We start from the raw sequence: 15,646 nt of genomic DNA on the forward strand, positions 1-15,646 counted from the left end.
CGGAGCGTACAACCCCCTTTTTTCCTGCTTCGACGCCAGCCTCTCTTGCTGATCTTGCACTGACTTCTCACCATGGGTCTGTGACAAGCAAGAGCACTGATGAGCACTAGTGACACTTTCAGACACAGTATCAGACACACAGAGGCCCACCTTGACCTCATCATGACAAGCAAGGCAAGAATTTAAGTACCCTTCCCAGGGAACAGCACGCAATAGGAAAGCAAACTGATGAACCCACAACTTCTCCAGTCGGAGTCCGAGCAAGGTGATACCCAAAAATATGACACCTTCAGGCTCATTTCCAGAAGGCCAGCAAGAAGCCCTGGGAACCCACAAAACACATGCCATGTCTCCACCGCTACCTCCTCACACACAGCACCCCCAAGACTCTCCTCAAACCCTGCACAGATCGCACCGTGGTCCTTGACCTGCATCATTTCCAGATAGACTCCACCCAAAGAAAAGTTGCACAGACGACGTCTCCTTTACCACGAATAACGTATGACTTCTTACCGTGTGTATTTGGCAAGCAAGAACATTTCCTCCAGTAACAATTTGAGGAGACACGTCTGTGAAAGTGTTTCCTATGAAAACGAGCAAGGCAAGAAGCAAAAACATGCAAAACCAGAAGGAGCGTAACATACTCTTCTAGGTGATGGCACTTAGAGTAGATGCGTCATGAAGGTGTTTAGTAGGTAATGAAAACACTGCTGGCTCCTCCCAAAGCTCCCATTATGGCACTTCTCATAAGTACATAATTCGGCTGTTAATTAAGAACATCACAACAACCTGCAAACACACAGGAAGCGCCTCGCAGGGCTCCCAGTACAGCCGGAACAACGTGTCTCAGGCCAAACTTACCTGGGAAGGTGAAACTCGCATTGCGTGAAACTACAGCTGGGCACTGAACAGGGAAAGGAGCAAACCGTATCTCTTCCGTAATTCAACAGCCCCCCACGACCAGCTCCCACAATTCTCATCTCCAACCCCTCACCGCTTGCGTGGGGCTCTTTAACCCTCGTAATTTGCAAGAACTTCTTCTCCGCAAGAGACCGCTTCCCCAGACCACTTCCCTGTAACGTGTACCACGGTCAGGCCCTGGATGTCTACCAGGAGGAGGAGCGGTGCATTTTCTGAGAGGTTTGAAACCGCAGAGATGATACAGACGTCGATGCGCCTCTTCTGCTACGTTTACATCCACTTCTCATCTACTTCCCCCACCAGGAAAAGGACAGCACACCACCGTAGCCTCGCTTCTCCCACCTCCCACACCACCTATAAGGCTGATGAAAACTCCAGCAAATGCCCTAAATGAGCAATAGGCGCCAACACACAGAGCCTCTGCCCACGCAGCTACGCCTCGCCTCACCTGCACGCACGGAGGAGAGGTAACGGGAAGAGAAAAACAACCCAGGCTACGGAGAAAGGAAAGGCAGGGGAGCCTGGTCAGAGGAACTCACCGGGGGAGCGGCGGGGTCCGCGCGGCGGGCGCCGGCAGGGTCCTCCCCGAGCAGCGGCGCGGGCTCGTCGGGCGGCGGGCGGGCCGGGAGGGTGTCGCAGCAGCTGCCGGCCGACAAGCGGAGCTGGCTCTTGCGCGAGTCGGCGGTGAGCGACACCTCGTGCGAGTAGGAGCGCAGGAAGGCGCGGACGCCGTCGATGCCCACGAAGTGCGAGGCCGGCACGCCGCGCAAGGCGCCGCTGCCCGCCGCCAGCAGCTGCGAGCGGCGCCAGCGCCGCAGGCGCAGCGCCAGCAGCAGCAGCAGGAAGGCGAGGAAGAGGCAGGACACGGCCGCCACGGCCACCACCAGCCACCGCGTCAGGCTGCCGGCCGGCTCGCCCGGCGCCGCCGCCGCGCTGCCCAGCTCCGACAGCAGCTCGGCCACGCTCTCGGCCAGCACCACCGTCAGCGTGGCCGTGGCCGACAGCGCCGGCCGCCCGTGGTCCTTCACCACCACCACCAGGCTCTGCCGCGCCGCGTCGCGGGCCAGCGGGAAGCGCGCCGTCCGCACCTCGCCGCTGTGCAGCCCCACGCGGAACAGCCCCGGCTCCGTCGCCTTGGCCAGCTCGTACGACAGCCACGCGTTCTGACCCGCGTCCGCGTCCACCGCCACCACCTTGGCCACCAGCGCCCCGGGCTCCGCCGAGCGCGGCGCCAGCTCCACGCCCGACCAGCCCGCGCCCGGCGCCGCCGCCGCCGCCGCCGGCGGGTACAGCACCTGCGGCGCGTTGTCGTTCTCGTCCACGATCACGAGCCGCACCGACACGTTGCTGCTCAGCGCCGGCGCGCCGCCGTCCTCCGCCCGCACCCACAGCCCCACCTCGCGCACCTCCTCGTAGTCGAAGGAGCGCAGCGCGTACAGCGCGCCCGTCTCCGCCTGCACCGACACGTAGGACGAGAGCGGCGCGCCCCGCACCCGCCCCTCCGACAGCCGGTACCGCACGCGCGCGTTCTGCCCCCAGTCCGCGTCCGCCGCCCGCACCGTCAGCACCAGCGCGCCCGCCGCGTTGTTCTCGGGCACACGGGCGCTGTAGCGCGCCTCCGCGAACACCGGCGCGTTGTCGTTCACGTCCAGCACCCGCAGCGCCAGCACCGCGCTGCTCCACAGCGCCGGCGACCCGCCGTCCGCCGCCCGCACCGTCACGTTGTACTCCGCCACCTCCTCCCGGTCCAGCTCCCTCGCCGTCACCACGCGGTAGTACTCCGCGAAGGACTTCTCCAGCCGGAACGGCAGATCGTCCGGCAGGGACACCCTCACCTCCCCATTAACATCTGAATCCTCATCCTTCACTCTTATAAAAGCGATGACGGTTCCCGGGGGACTGTCTTCCAGCACGGAGCTCAAGACGGAAGTCACTATGATTTGGGGCGCGTTGTCATTGACGTCGATCAGGCTCACCAGGACTTTCGCTCTGGCCGAGAGGTCCCCCCCGTCCCGTGCCTGCACCTCCAGCTCGTACAGAGCCGCTGCCTCGTAGTCCAGTTTCCCCGCAGCGGTGATTTCCCCGGTCCGGGCGTCGACCTGGAAGACGCCCGACGCTGTGCCGGCCGTCCCGCGCAGCGAGTAGGTCAGCTCCGAATTGGGGCCCTCGTCTGCGTCCGTAGCGTTCACGGTGAGCAGCCACGACCCCACGGGCACGTCCTCCGGCACACGCACCGTGTACTCCGCCTGGCTGAACACGGGCGCGTTGTCGTTCGCGTCCAGCACCGCCACGCGGATCCGCGCCGTGCCCGTCCGCGCCGGCTCCCCGCCGTCGCTCGCCCTCAGCACCAGCTCGTGAAACGCCGCCGCCTCCCGGTCCAGCGCCTTCGCCAGCACCAGCTCGGGACGCTGGTCCCCGCCGGGGCCCGCCTGCACGGCCAGCGAGAAGTGCTCGTCGCCGCTCAGCTCGTAGCTCTGCACCGAATTCCGTCCCGCGTCCGGGTCGTGAGCCTCCTCCAGAGGGTACCGCGTTCCCACTGCCGTTAACTCACTGACTCGAAAATGCAGCTGATCTTGCTGAAACTTCGGACCATTGTCATTAACGTCTATAATTTCGATATCTACCGTGAAAAGTTTGGCTGGATTTTGAATAAGAATCTGGGGATGGATCAGACATTTCTCCAGCGGCCCGCAGACATGCTCTCTGTCTATCCTCTCCGCCGTCACCAAATGTCCCGTCTTCCCGTGAAGAGCGAAATACTGCGTCCGACCTTCGGAGACAACGCGGACGCCGCGGTCGCGGAGCGCCGGCAGCTCCAGCCCCAGGTCCTTGGCCACGTCGCCCACGAACGAGCCCTTCGGCATCTCCTCGGGAACCGCGTAGCGCAGCTGCCCCCACGCCGCCTCCCACGCCGCCGCCAGGACGCACCACAGCAGGGCTCGCTCCCGCCGGCCACAGCGCCTCCCCGCCGCGACCATCTCCGCCGCGGCCCCGCCGGCGCCGCACCACCGCCGGCAGCTCCCCGCCGCCGCCGCCGCCCAACGATCCGGCTCCCGCTCCGGCTCCGGCTCCGGCTGCGTCTCCCGCTCCGGCTCCGGCTCCGGCTCCGGCTCCGGCTCCTGCTCGCCGCTCCCGGGCGCTGCCGCCGGCCCCTCCGCCTCGCTGCAGCACGGTTCCGCACCGCGGGGACGCTCGCAGACCGCCCGGCCGCCGAGCCAGCCAGCCAGCCAGCGAGCCAGCCGGGCCGCAGCGGGCGGGGCTGCCTGCAGCGCTCCGGCCTTCCTCTCGCTCCTCCTCGGTCAACAGCGGCGCCCGCAGCCTCCTCCCGGCACTGCAGGCACCGAGCGCTGCCGACCGCTGCCCGCCCTGCCTTTCCCACGGACACCTCGCGGGGACGGCACCGTCGCCGCGGACACATCGCTTCCCGTCCGCCGGTGATCGCGGGCGTTGCCTTAAGCTCGAGACCATCTCTGCTCTCACGGTGCGACATCACCCTTCCCTTTCCGCAAGGTGATCGCAGCCAGGAAGAGGGCGGAGTCCTCCCGTCGATGTCTCATTTCTACCGCATGGCGAAAATTAATTCCTAATGGCGGTATATGTAAAGTAAAACAATTTTCCTTAATGCGACTTCTGGAATATTATTAGTCTTCTCCCGCTCGTCCAAAAGAAAAATCGCCCCCACGAATCTTTGTATCCGCCATGCTTGAATGACCGGTACACGGACAGCAAAAGCAAACGGGCTCTGAAACACAAAACGTGATATTCAGACCCTCCCCCGGAGAACCAGGGGTATCAGGCTCATTAATCCCCTCGGCAGGGACTTCTCTTTAACTACTCCCGTTCGCACGGAACACGGTCTAAATTAACTACTCCACCAGCACGGGCTGAGATGAGACATTTAAGGGCTGAAGAAGGTGGGGTCAGTCAGCTCAACCTGACACTCTAAGCCCCCCAACCCCGTACAGCTCCTCAGGAGGTGGGGCTGCTCAGGCACCTGCCGCGCGCTCTGGGCTTTCTCCCTGGAAGACCTTCCCGGGAGCACAGTACAGGCGGAGGCTCCCCTGCTGCTCGAAAACCACTCTCTCCCACCCACCCCGGGTGCACCCACCTGCAGGGAACCTGGCCAGATTCAGCTGCTCGGCTCCCCGCAAACCCCGGCGAAAATGGCTTTGCGAGTACAGCAAGAAGACTAACGGGTCCCTCTGCCTTTGCTCCTGCGCCCCTTCTCTGGCCCACACCAGCCAAACGGGGGGGGACTGCAGCCCTACGGCAGGGTGGCTTTCCTCCAAATTATTCTCACGCGCCTCTTTTCCCGATATTCGTCTATTCTCAGCGGTATTTCTGAACCGGATGAGAGCAATGGAATTGCGTCAAAATGCTGGTACCTCTACAGATACAGCTACTACTGGAAAAGCAAAGTTGAAGGACTTGAAGAACGTGGGATTTCCCTTTTCAATAGGCCACATTAATTTAGAGTTTGTCTAGTTTATACACAGTTTATCTACTTTATTCAAGTGCCTGACTGCTGCCATTTCGCGTATCTCCTTGGCAGTTTAGGTATGTTCTCAGGATGGGCATAGCCCCTCCCGGTAAAACAGGCAGACACAACACTGGCTGAGAGACCGAATTCCTCGGTTTGCTCTTCCCCTGCCAATGCGATCAACCAGGCCCGAGCACTTCTCTTTGGGAAAAGGGAAGAGGAAAAGAAGACAGGCTCTGAAAGACAAAAGGCTGTATTATTCTTTCTTGAGATCCCAGTCGACACCTTCACCTGCCTATGAAAGGCAGATCAGGAACGGTAAAAAAGAGGGAACTACCACCCAGGGTGGAAGAAAGAAAAAGGAGAAGTAACTGCACAGAGAAACAACGCCTGGACGAATTAACCCGTCCCACCCGGGCTACCGTTGCTGCAGCAGCCTTACCCCAACAGATGGGCGACACTCTCCTGCTTCACCAGGGAGGAACGACCCGTAACTTCTCCTCTCACGGAGAAAGCACGCACCTTTCAGGAAGGAGAAATCTCCAACACCAAGCGTCAGCCCCATTTTCCCGACCCCGTCGTGTAGAATCAGCGCGTCTCTTTTTACGCAGTACGGACCCGCCTTCACCCTCACTACCCTTTCAGGCAACACAAGCTTCGCAGTCCAAACTTCTCAGCTGACCCGCAACCTGCGACCGCCGACGAACCAAGAAGTGCCGTCGCCTACTGCCTGCTCTGAATGGAACGGCCTTACCCTACTCGTCTCTCATTCCCGCATGGAGACACGGACCAGCACTTGCCACCCACACCCCCCGGGGAAACCCAGGCGAAAGAGGGTGGAGGCTCAGAAAGGCCCAAGGATCTCAGTCGGCACAGAAAGGATCCGGCAGAACCATGACTAACGCATACCATTTTACAGAGCACGAGTTTTGTAGACAAAACTGCTCAGCTGGACCTGAACGCGCCATGAACGCCACCTGCGTGCTGCCAAAAGAGCTGCCAAAAGAAGGGATCGTTTCATTCGTTCGTGGGAACAGAGATGGGCACTACCGGGCAAAGCAGAGAAGCGACGAGCCAAGAGCCCGCTACCGCCAGCGTGAGGTGAGGAAAGGCTGAGCGACGAGGACTGCGCGGGCGTACCGACCTGCGGTGCGTCGGGGTCCGCGGGCGGCTCTCCCGCGCCGGCGCTGCTGCTCGGGCTCCGCTTCCCGCAGGGCTCCCCGCCGAGAAGCTCCTCCGCGGGCAGGCTGGGCAGCGGCGGCGGCGGCGGCGGCAGCCAAGCGCCCTCGGCCACGGCGCGGCCCGGCGCCACGCACAGGTTGTAGGAGTAGGGCAAGGTGCCCTCGCAGAAGTCGGCCGGGAAGGCGGCGCCGGCCACGGAGAAGCGCTGCGCGCCCAGGCAGCGCAGGACGGCGGGCGGCCCGGCCCGGCGCACCCGCGCCAGCACGGCCAGCGCCACGCTCAGCAGGAACAGGGCGCAGAGGAGCGCCAGCGCCAGCACCAGGTAGAACTGCAGCTCCGCCGGCGAGTCGGCGCCCGCCGCCCGCTCGCTCAGCTCCGGCAGCGCCTCCTGCAAGCTCTCGGCCAGCACCACGTGCAGCGTGGCCGTGGCCGACAGCGCCGGCTGCCCGTGGTCCTTCACCACCACCACCAGCCGCTGCTTCGCCGCGTCCCTCTCCGACACGGCCCGCGCCGTCCGCACCTCGCCGCTGTGCAGCCCCACGCGGAACAGCGCCGGCTCCGGCGCCTGCGCCAGCTCGTACGACAGCCACGCGTTGCGCCCCGCGTCCGCGTCCACCGCCACCACCTTGGCCACCACGTACCCGGCCTCGGCCGACCGCGGCACCACCTCGAACGGCGACCCCGACGCCCCCGCCCCCGCGCCCGCCCCCGCGCCCGCGCCCGCCGCCGGCCACAGCACCCGCGGCGCGTTGTCGTTGCGGTCCAGCACGAAGACGCGCACCGTCGCCGTCGAGCTCCGCGCCGGCGCCCCGCCGTCCTGCGCCCGCACCGCCACCGCGAACTCGCGGCACTGCTCGTAGTCGAAGGAGCGCTGCGCGTACACCGCGCCGCTCCGCGCCTCCACCGACACGTACGGCGCCGCGCCCGCCGCGCCCGCGCTGCCGCCCGCCAGCCAGTAGCTCACGCGCCCGTTGGCGCCCGCGTCCGCGTCCCGCGCGCGCACGCGCACCACCGCCGCGCCCGCCGCGTTGTTCTCCGCCACGTAGGCGCTGTAGGCGGCCTCCTCGAACACCGGCGCGTTGTCGTTCACGTCCGACACCTCCAGCACCAGCGCCGCGCGGCTGGACAGCGCCGGGCTGCCCCGGTCCCTGGCCACCGCCGCCACCCGGTGCTCGGCCGCCTGCTCCCGGTCCAGCGCGCTCGCCGTCACCACCTTGTACGAGCCGCCCGACGACGCCACGATCGACAGCGGCGCCTCGCCCCGCAGCTCGCACGACACCTGCCCGTTCTCCCCGGAGTCCGGGTCGTTCACGTTCACCAGGGCCACCACCGTGCCGGGCGGCGCGTCCTCGGGCACCGGGCTCGACACCGACAACATCGTGATTTCGGGCGCGTTGTCGTTCACGTCCAGCACCTCCACCTCCACCTCGCAGTGCGCCACCAGACCGCCCCCGTCCCTCGCCTCCACCAGCAGCGTGTAGCTTCGCGTGTCCTCGAAGTCCAGCGCCTCCCGCAGCGTGATCGTCCCGCTCTCCGCCTCCACCACGAACTTCTGAAGCACCTTGGCCGGCGTTTCCCCGAAGCCGTGGGTGATGCGGGCGTTGGTGCCGGCGTCGGCGTCGGAGGCGGAGACGCGCAGCACCGGCGAGCCCGGCGGCGCGTCCTCCGGCAGGCTCGCGCGGTACCGGTCCTGCGCGAACACGGGTGGGTTGTCGTTGGCGTCGGTGACATTGATGCAGAGCTGGGCGGTGCCGCTCCGGGGCGGCTCGCCGCCGTCCAGCGCCGTCAGCACCAGACGCAGGCTCTGCTCGCTCTCCCGGTCCAGCGCGCGGCGCAGCACCAGCTCCGCGAACTTGCTGCCGTCCGGGCTCTCCTTCGCCTCCACCGCGAAGTACCCGTTGGCCTCCAGCTCGTAGCCCTGCAGCGAGTTCCTGCCCACGTCCGCGTCTTCCGCCATGCCCAAGGCAAACCGGGCGCCGGGAGAAGTGAACTCGTTGATCTCCAGCTCGAAAGTGTCTCGCAGGAAGCGCGGCGCGTTGTCGTTCACGTCCTGGATGGCCACCTCGACGTGGAAAACGTTCAGCGGGTTCTGCACCAGCGCCTCGAAGCTGACGGAGCAGGACGCCGACTCGCCGCACATCTCCTCCCGGTCCAGCCTCTCGCTCACGTACAGGTTCCCGCTCTCCCCGCTCACCGTGAAGTATTGCTTCTCCGCGCTGAGCCGCAGCTTGCGTGCCGGCAGGTCCGCCGGGCTCAGCCCCAGGTCCCGCGCCAGCGGCCCCACCAGCGAGCCTCTGCCCAGCTCCTCGGGGATGGCGTAGCGGATCCGCTCCGGCGCCGCCCGGCAGCACAAGCACAGCAGCAAAGCGGGCAGCAGCACTCGCCCGGCCGCTCGCCGGCCGCTCTGCCGCTGCCTGCCCGCCATTCTCGGCAGCGCTCGCCGCGCTCCTCCCTCCTGCCGCTGCCCTCCCTCCCTCCCGGCCGCTCTCCGCAGCGAGCGCAGGGGCGGCCGCAGGGCAGCGAGCTCGCCGCCGCCTCGGACGCCGCCGCTCCCCGCGCCGCGACGCCTCTCGCCTCTGCTGCCCGTGCCGCTGCCGCTCTGGCCGGCGCCGTGCGAGCCAGCAGCCTGCGGGGGCACGACGCTGCGCCGCCTCCGCCTCCGCCTCCGGCGCCGGCTCCGGCGCCGGCTGCGGCTCCGGCGCCGCTCCGCGTCGGCCAACAGCGGCACCCGGAGGCGCCGCGACGCCACCGCAGCCGCCTCATGGCCGCGCTCGCAGGGGCCCGGGCTTTTGACCGGCGCTGAGTGGCTGCGCCCACCCTTGGCGTCTCTCTTTTATGAGAGCAAGAGGCGATAGTATAGCTAGGGAAGACTTCAAGAGCTTTTTAGCACTCTGTCAGGTATTCCGAATTCTGCTTTCATACCTGGGACAAAAACCAAGTAGGAAAGATTCGTGTTGGGGTAATCAATAAGCCATCAGAAACAGGATCAAGCAAAAGTCATTGCAGTCCTGTCATGCCAGACCTGCAAAGGGTTTCCGTCTTCCCTGCGGTTCTTCCTTTTCCTCACGTGTGTCTATGATGTTTGTCCCACCGTTGATTTTCCTTGTAGGGAGCAGAACAATCGCACTGAGAAACGTATCACCCCAAAGGTAATGTATAGAGCTCTATACTAAGAGAGCAGAATACCCTGTATTATTTTGTTTCTGATTCACAAAAGAAGTTCCTTCTTTTACGTCTCCATATCTGATGGGGAAAGCCAGGTCAAGTCTTTCATAGAATCATAGAAAGGTTTAGGCTAGAAGGGACCTTTAAAGACCATCGAATCCACCCCTCTGACAAAGGCAGGGACACCCTTCAAAGGACCAGATTGCTCAAAGCCCCGTCCAACTTGACCTTGAGCACTCCCAATGGTGGCGCATACACAACTTCTCTGGACAGTGTGTTCCAGTGTCTCACCACCCTCATCATAAAACATTTCTTCTTTACATCCAATCAAAACCTACTCTCGTTCAGGTAACACCGTTGCCCCTTCTCCTGTCACGACAGACCCCGGTAAAAACTCTTTCTTATAAGCCCCCTTTCTATATTGAAAAGGTGCACCATAAGGTCTCCCCAGAGCCTTCTCGTCTCCAGGCTGAAAAGCCTCAACTCTCTCAGCCCTGCTTCATAGCAGAGGTGTTCCAGACCTTTGACCAGTTTCATGGTCCTCCTCTGGACCTACTCTAACTATGCTCCATATCCTTCTTGTAGTGTGGGCCCCAGAGCTGCACGCAGTACTCCAGGTGGGGTCTCATGAAAGTGGAGCAGAGGGAGAGAACCACCACGCTACTTGTTACCCAGGCCAGGAGACAATTGGGTTTCCTGGCAGCAAGCGCTCATTGCCAGCTCATGTCCCATTTGTCACCCACCACTACCCCCAAGTCCTTCTTCACAGGGCTGCTCTCAACCCATTCATCCCACAGTCTGCACTGAAACTGGGGACTGCCCCAAACCAGGTGCAGGACCTTGAACTTGGCCTTGTTGAACTTCATGAGTTTCACACGGTCCCACTTCTCCAGCCTTTCAAGGTCGCTCTGGATGGCATCCCTTGCCTCCAGCAAATTAACAGCACCACTCAGCTTGGTGTCCTCTGCAACCTCGTTGAGGGTGCACTCATTCCCATACTCTATGAAGATACTAAATAGTACTGGCCCTGGTGCGGACCCTCGAGGGACACCACACGTTACTGGTTTCCACTTGGACATTGAGCCATTGACTATAACTCAGGGAAAGGTATTCCTTCAAGGAAGATGTCATATGTCATCCAGGCTAGTGGACCACCATGGAGAGGGGTATCCAGTACCTGAGGGAATTAGCTGTGCTGGAGGTGGTTTATGGTGACCTGAAAAACAAGCAGCTATGCAAAGATCCAGATGAAGTCAAGTGCACACGACCCATGTGGCAGAAGTTTGTAAGGAGCGCACCATTGTCGTATGCCAAGTCATTGGCAGTGATGGCCTGGAAAGACGGAGAGGGACAAACAGTGCATGAATTGCCTGGTTAACTCCGGCAATATGAAGAAAGTCTCTCTTCCTCCCTCGTCTTGGCTGTGGAGAAACTGTCCCGGAAGCTCCAGCAACTTGAAGAGGGTAGGTCCTACTCCCCACCTGTATGAACCAGTATCTTGGCTATTAGGAGTCAGTGTTCTTTTGCTCAAGAGAGAGAACGTAAAACTTACACACCACAGGGCACCCTATGGTTTTACCTGCGTGACGACAGAGAGGACATGAGAAAGTGGGATGGAAAACCTCCCTCAGCCCTAGAGGCACGGGTACGTGAGTTGCAAGGAAAAGCAATCACAAAAGGGGGTTCTTCCAGGAAAATTGCTGCTCCAGTTTCCAGCGGGCAGTTCCCCAGGCAGAGTAGAAGGGCCCATCTTACTTCTGCTCTTAATGAAGAGACTTCTGACTCGTATTCACAGGAACTGAGAAACGAATACTATGACGAGGACTAGAGGGGCCCTGCCTCCAGCCAGGTGGAGGAAAGGGACAACCGGGTTTACTGGACTGTGTGGATTCGGTGGCCTGGCACATCGGACCCACAGGCGTATAAGACTCTAGTAGACACCGGTGCACAGTGTACCCTAATGCCATCAAGCTATACGGGGGCAGAACCCATCTGTATTTCTGGGGTGACGGGGGGATGCCAACAGCTAACTGTATTGGAAGCCAAAGTGAGTCTAACTGGGAATGAGTGGCAGAAGCACCCCATTGTGACTGGCCCAGGGGCTCAGCGCACCCTTGGCATAGACTACCTCAGGAGAGGGTATTTCCAGGACCCAAAAGGGTACCGGTGGGCTTTTGGTATAGCTGCCTTGGAGACAGAAGACATTAAACTGCTGTCTACCTTGCCTGGTCTCTTGGAGGACCCTTCTCTTGTGGGGTTGCTGAAGGTCGAAGACCAACAGGTGCCAATCGCTACCACCACACTGCACCGGTGCCAATATCGCACCAACCGAGACTGCCTGGTTCCCATCCATAACCTGATTCTTCAACTGGAGAGCCACGGAGTGATCAGCAAGACTCGCTCACCCTTTAACAGTCCCATATGGCCAGTGCAAAAGGCTAATGGAGAGTGGAGACTAACAGCAGACTATCGTGGCCTGAACAAAGTCATGCCACTGCTGAGTGCTGCTGTGCCGGACATGCCTGAACTTCAATACCAACTGGAGTCAAAGGCAGCCAAGCGGTATGCCACAAGTGATATCGCTAAGGCGTTTTTCTCAATCCCTTTGGCAGCAGAGTGCAGGCCACAGTTTGCTTTCACTTGGAGGGGCGTCCAGTACACCTGGAACCGACTGCCCCAGGGCTCGAAACACAGCCATTTGCCATGGACTGACCCAGACTGCACTGGAACAGGGTGAGGCTCCACAACACCTGCAACACATTGATGACATCATTGTGTGGGGCAACACAGAAGAGGAAGTTTTTCAAAAAGGGAAGAAAATAGTCCAAATCCTTCTGAAAGGCGGTTTTGCCATCAAACAAAGCAAGGTGAAGGGACCTGCACAGGAGATCCAGTTTTGAGGAATAAAATGGCAAGATGGACATCATCAGATCCCAATGGATGTGATCAACAAAATAACAGCCACGTCTCCACCAACAAGCAAAAAGGAAACACAAGCTTGCTTAGGCGTTGTGGGTTTTGGAGAATGCATATTCCAAATCACAGTCTGATCGTAAACCCCCTCTATCAAGTGACCCGGAAGAAGAACCATTTCAAATGGGGCCCTGAGCAACGACAAGCTTTTGAACAAATCAAAGAGGAGATAGTTCATGCAGTAGCCCTGGGGCCAGTCCGGGCAGGACAAGATGTAAAAAATGTGCTCTCCACCGCAGCCAGGGAGAATGGCCCTACCTGGAGGCTCTGGCAGAAAGCACCAGGGGAGACTCGAGGTCGACCCCTAGGGTTTTGGAGTCGGGGATACAGAGGATCTGAGGCCCGCTATACTCCAACTGAAAGAGACATACTGGCAGCATATGAAGGGGTTTGAGCTGCTTCGGAAGTCACTGGTACTGAAGCACAGCTCCTCCTGGCACCCCGACGGCCGGTGCTGGGCTGGAAGTTCAAAGGGAGGGTCCCCTGTACGCATCATGCAACTGATGCTACGTGGAGTAAGTGGGTCGCACTGACCACACAACGGGCTCGAATAGGAACCCCAGTCGCCCAGGAATCCTGGAAGTGATCATGGATTGGCCAGAAGGCAAAGATTTTGGAATATCGCCAGAGGAGGAGGTGACGCGTGCTGAGGAGGCCCCACTGTATAATAAACTACCAGCAAATGAGAAACAATATGCTCTGTTCACTGATGGGTCCTGTCGTCTTGTGGGAAAGCATCGGAGGTGGAAAGCGGCTGTATGGAGTCCTACGTGACAAGTTGTAGAAACTGCTGAAGGAGAAGGTGAATCGAGCAAATTTGCAGAAGTAAAGGCCATCCAGCTGGCTTTAGACACTGCTGACCGAGAAAAGTGGCCAGTGCTCTCTCTCTATGCTGACTCATGGACGGTGGCAAATGCCCTGTGGGGGTGGTTACAGCAATGGAAGCAGAGCAATTGGCAGCGTAGGAGGAAACCCATCTGGGCTGCCGCATTGTGGCAAGATATTGCTGCCCGGGTAGAGAACCTGGCTGTAAAAGTCCGTGACGTAGATGCTCACGTACCCAAGAGTCGGGCCACTGAAGAACATCAGAACAACCAGCAGGTGGGTCAGGCTGCTAAGATTGAAGTGGCTCAGGTGGATCTGGACTGGCAACATAAGGGTGAAGTATTTCTAGCTCGGGGGGCCCAGGACACCTCAGGCCGTCAAGGAAGAGATGCAACATGCAGATGGGCTCGTGATCGAGGGGTGGACTTGACCATGGGCACTATTGCGCAGGTTATCCATGAATGTGAAACATGCGCTGCCATCAAGCAAGCCAAGCGGTTAAAGCCCCTCTGGTATGGAGGACGATGGCTGAAACATAAATATGGGGAGGCCTGGCAGACTGATTATATCACACTCCCACAAACCCGCCAAGGCAAGCGCCACGTGCTTGCAATGGTGGAGGCAACCACCGGATGGCTGGAAACATATCCCGTGCCCCATCCCACCGCCCGGAACACTCTCCTGGGCCGTGAAAAGCAAGTCCTATGGCGACATGGCACCCCAGAAAGAACTGAGTCAGACAACGGGACTCATTTCCAAAACAACCTCATAGACACCTGGGCCAAAGAGCACGGCATCGAGTGGGTGTATCACATCCCCTGTCATGCACCAGCCTCCGGGAAAATGGAACGATACAATGGACTGTTAAAGACTACACTGAGAGCAATGGGTGGCGGGACGTTCAAACATTGGGCTACACATTTAGCAAAGGCCACCTGGTTAGTCAACACCAGGGGATCTGCCAATCGAGCTGGCCCTGCCCAGTCAGAACTTTTACGTACTGTAGATGGGAATAAAGTCCCTGTAGTGCACATAAAAAATGCGTTGGGGAAGACACTCTGGGTTATTCCTGCCTCGGGCAAAGGCAAACCCATCCGTGGGATTGCTTTTGCTCAAGGACCCGGCTGCACTTGGTGGATAATGCGGAAGGATGGGGAAGTCCGATGTGTACCTCAAGGGGATTTGATTTTGGGTGAGAACAGCCAATGATTTGAACTGTATGATGTTAATTGCTGCATAATATTATATGCCATACCAATGATATTACAACAAGAATCACCCAGATTAATGAAGAATGAACTTTGATGAAACCGAGCAAAGCACAGTGATGGTGGAACCAGGACTGGCTTCAACACGAAACAATCCAACACCGCATACCATCTCCATCTTTCCTGCCCTGAAAGATTATGATGACAGATGGAGCCCAAAGTCATGGACTGAATGAACTCAACGAACATTTTAGAGGGATGGCCCATAGACTAAGGGAATGATATCTGTGTGTATATATATCAAAAATAGGAAATGAGGTGGTGATCAGTTGGAATGTATTGGAAAGTGGGGGACCTGGGCATGACGTAGATGGTATAGAATAAGGGGTGGATACTGTCCTGGTTTCAGCTGGGATACAGTTCCTTTTCTTCCTAGTAGCTGGTACAGTGCTGTGTTTTGGATTTTGGATGAGAATAATGTTGACAACACATCGATGTTTTAGTTGTTGCTGAGCAGTGCTTACACTAGTCAAGGCCTTTTCAGCTTCCCATGCTCTACCGACTGAGCAGGCTGGAGGTGCACAAGAAGCTGGGAGGGGGCACAGCCAGGACAGCTGACCCAAACTGGCCACAGGGACATTCCACACCATGGGACGTCATGCTCAGTACATAAACTGAGGGAAAGCTGGCCGGGGGGAGTCGCTGCTCGGGCACTGTCTGGGCATCGGTCGGTGGGTGGTGAGATTGTGTATCACTTGCTTTTTATATTCTTATCCTTATTATAACTATTATTAGTAGTAGTGGTATTTTATTTTATTTCAATTATCAAACTGTTTCTATCTCAACCCATGAATTTTCTCACTTTCACTCTTCCAATTCTCTCCCCCATCCC

At 59.5% G+C, this 15,646-nt stretch overlaps 2 pseudogenes; both read right to left on the reverse strand.

Annotated features, from left to right (window-relative positions):
* Positions 1–1,415: 1,415 nt before the first annotated feature.
* Positions 1,416–3,899, reverse strand: LOC143166251 (protocadherin gamma-A12 pseudogene; annotated as a pseudogene).
* A 498-nt stretch (positions 3,900–4,397) lies between these two features.
* On the reverse strand, positions 4,398–9,016 carry LOC143166252 (protocadherin gamma-B5 pseudogene; annotated as a pseudogene).
* Positions 9,017–15,646: the final 6,630 nt, after the last annotated feature.

This window comes from Aptenodytes patagonicus, chromosome 12, assembly GCF_965638725.1.
Source record: "Aptenodytes patagonicus chromosome 12, bAptPat1.pri.cur, whole genome shotgun sequence".
Lineage (NCBI taxonomy): Eukaryota > Metazoa > Chordata > Aves > Sphenisciformes > Spheniscidae > Aptenodytes > Aptenodytes patagonicus.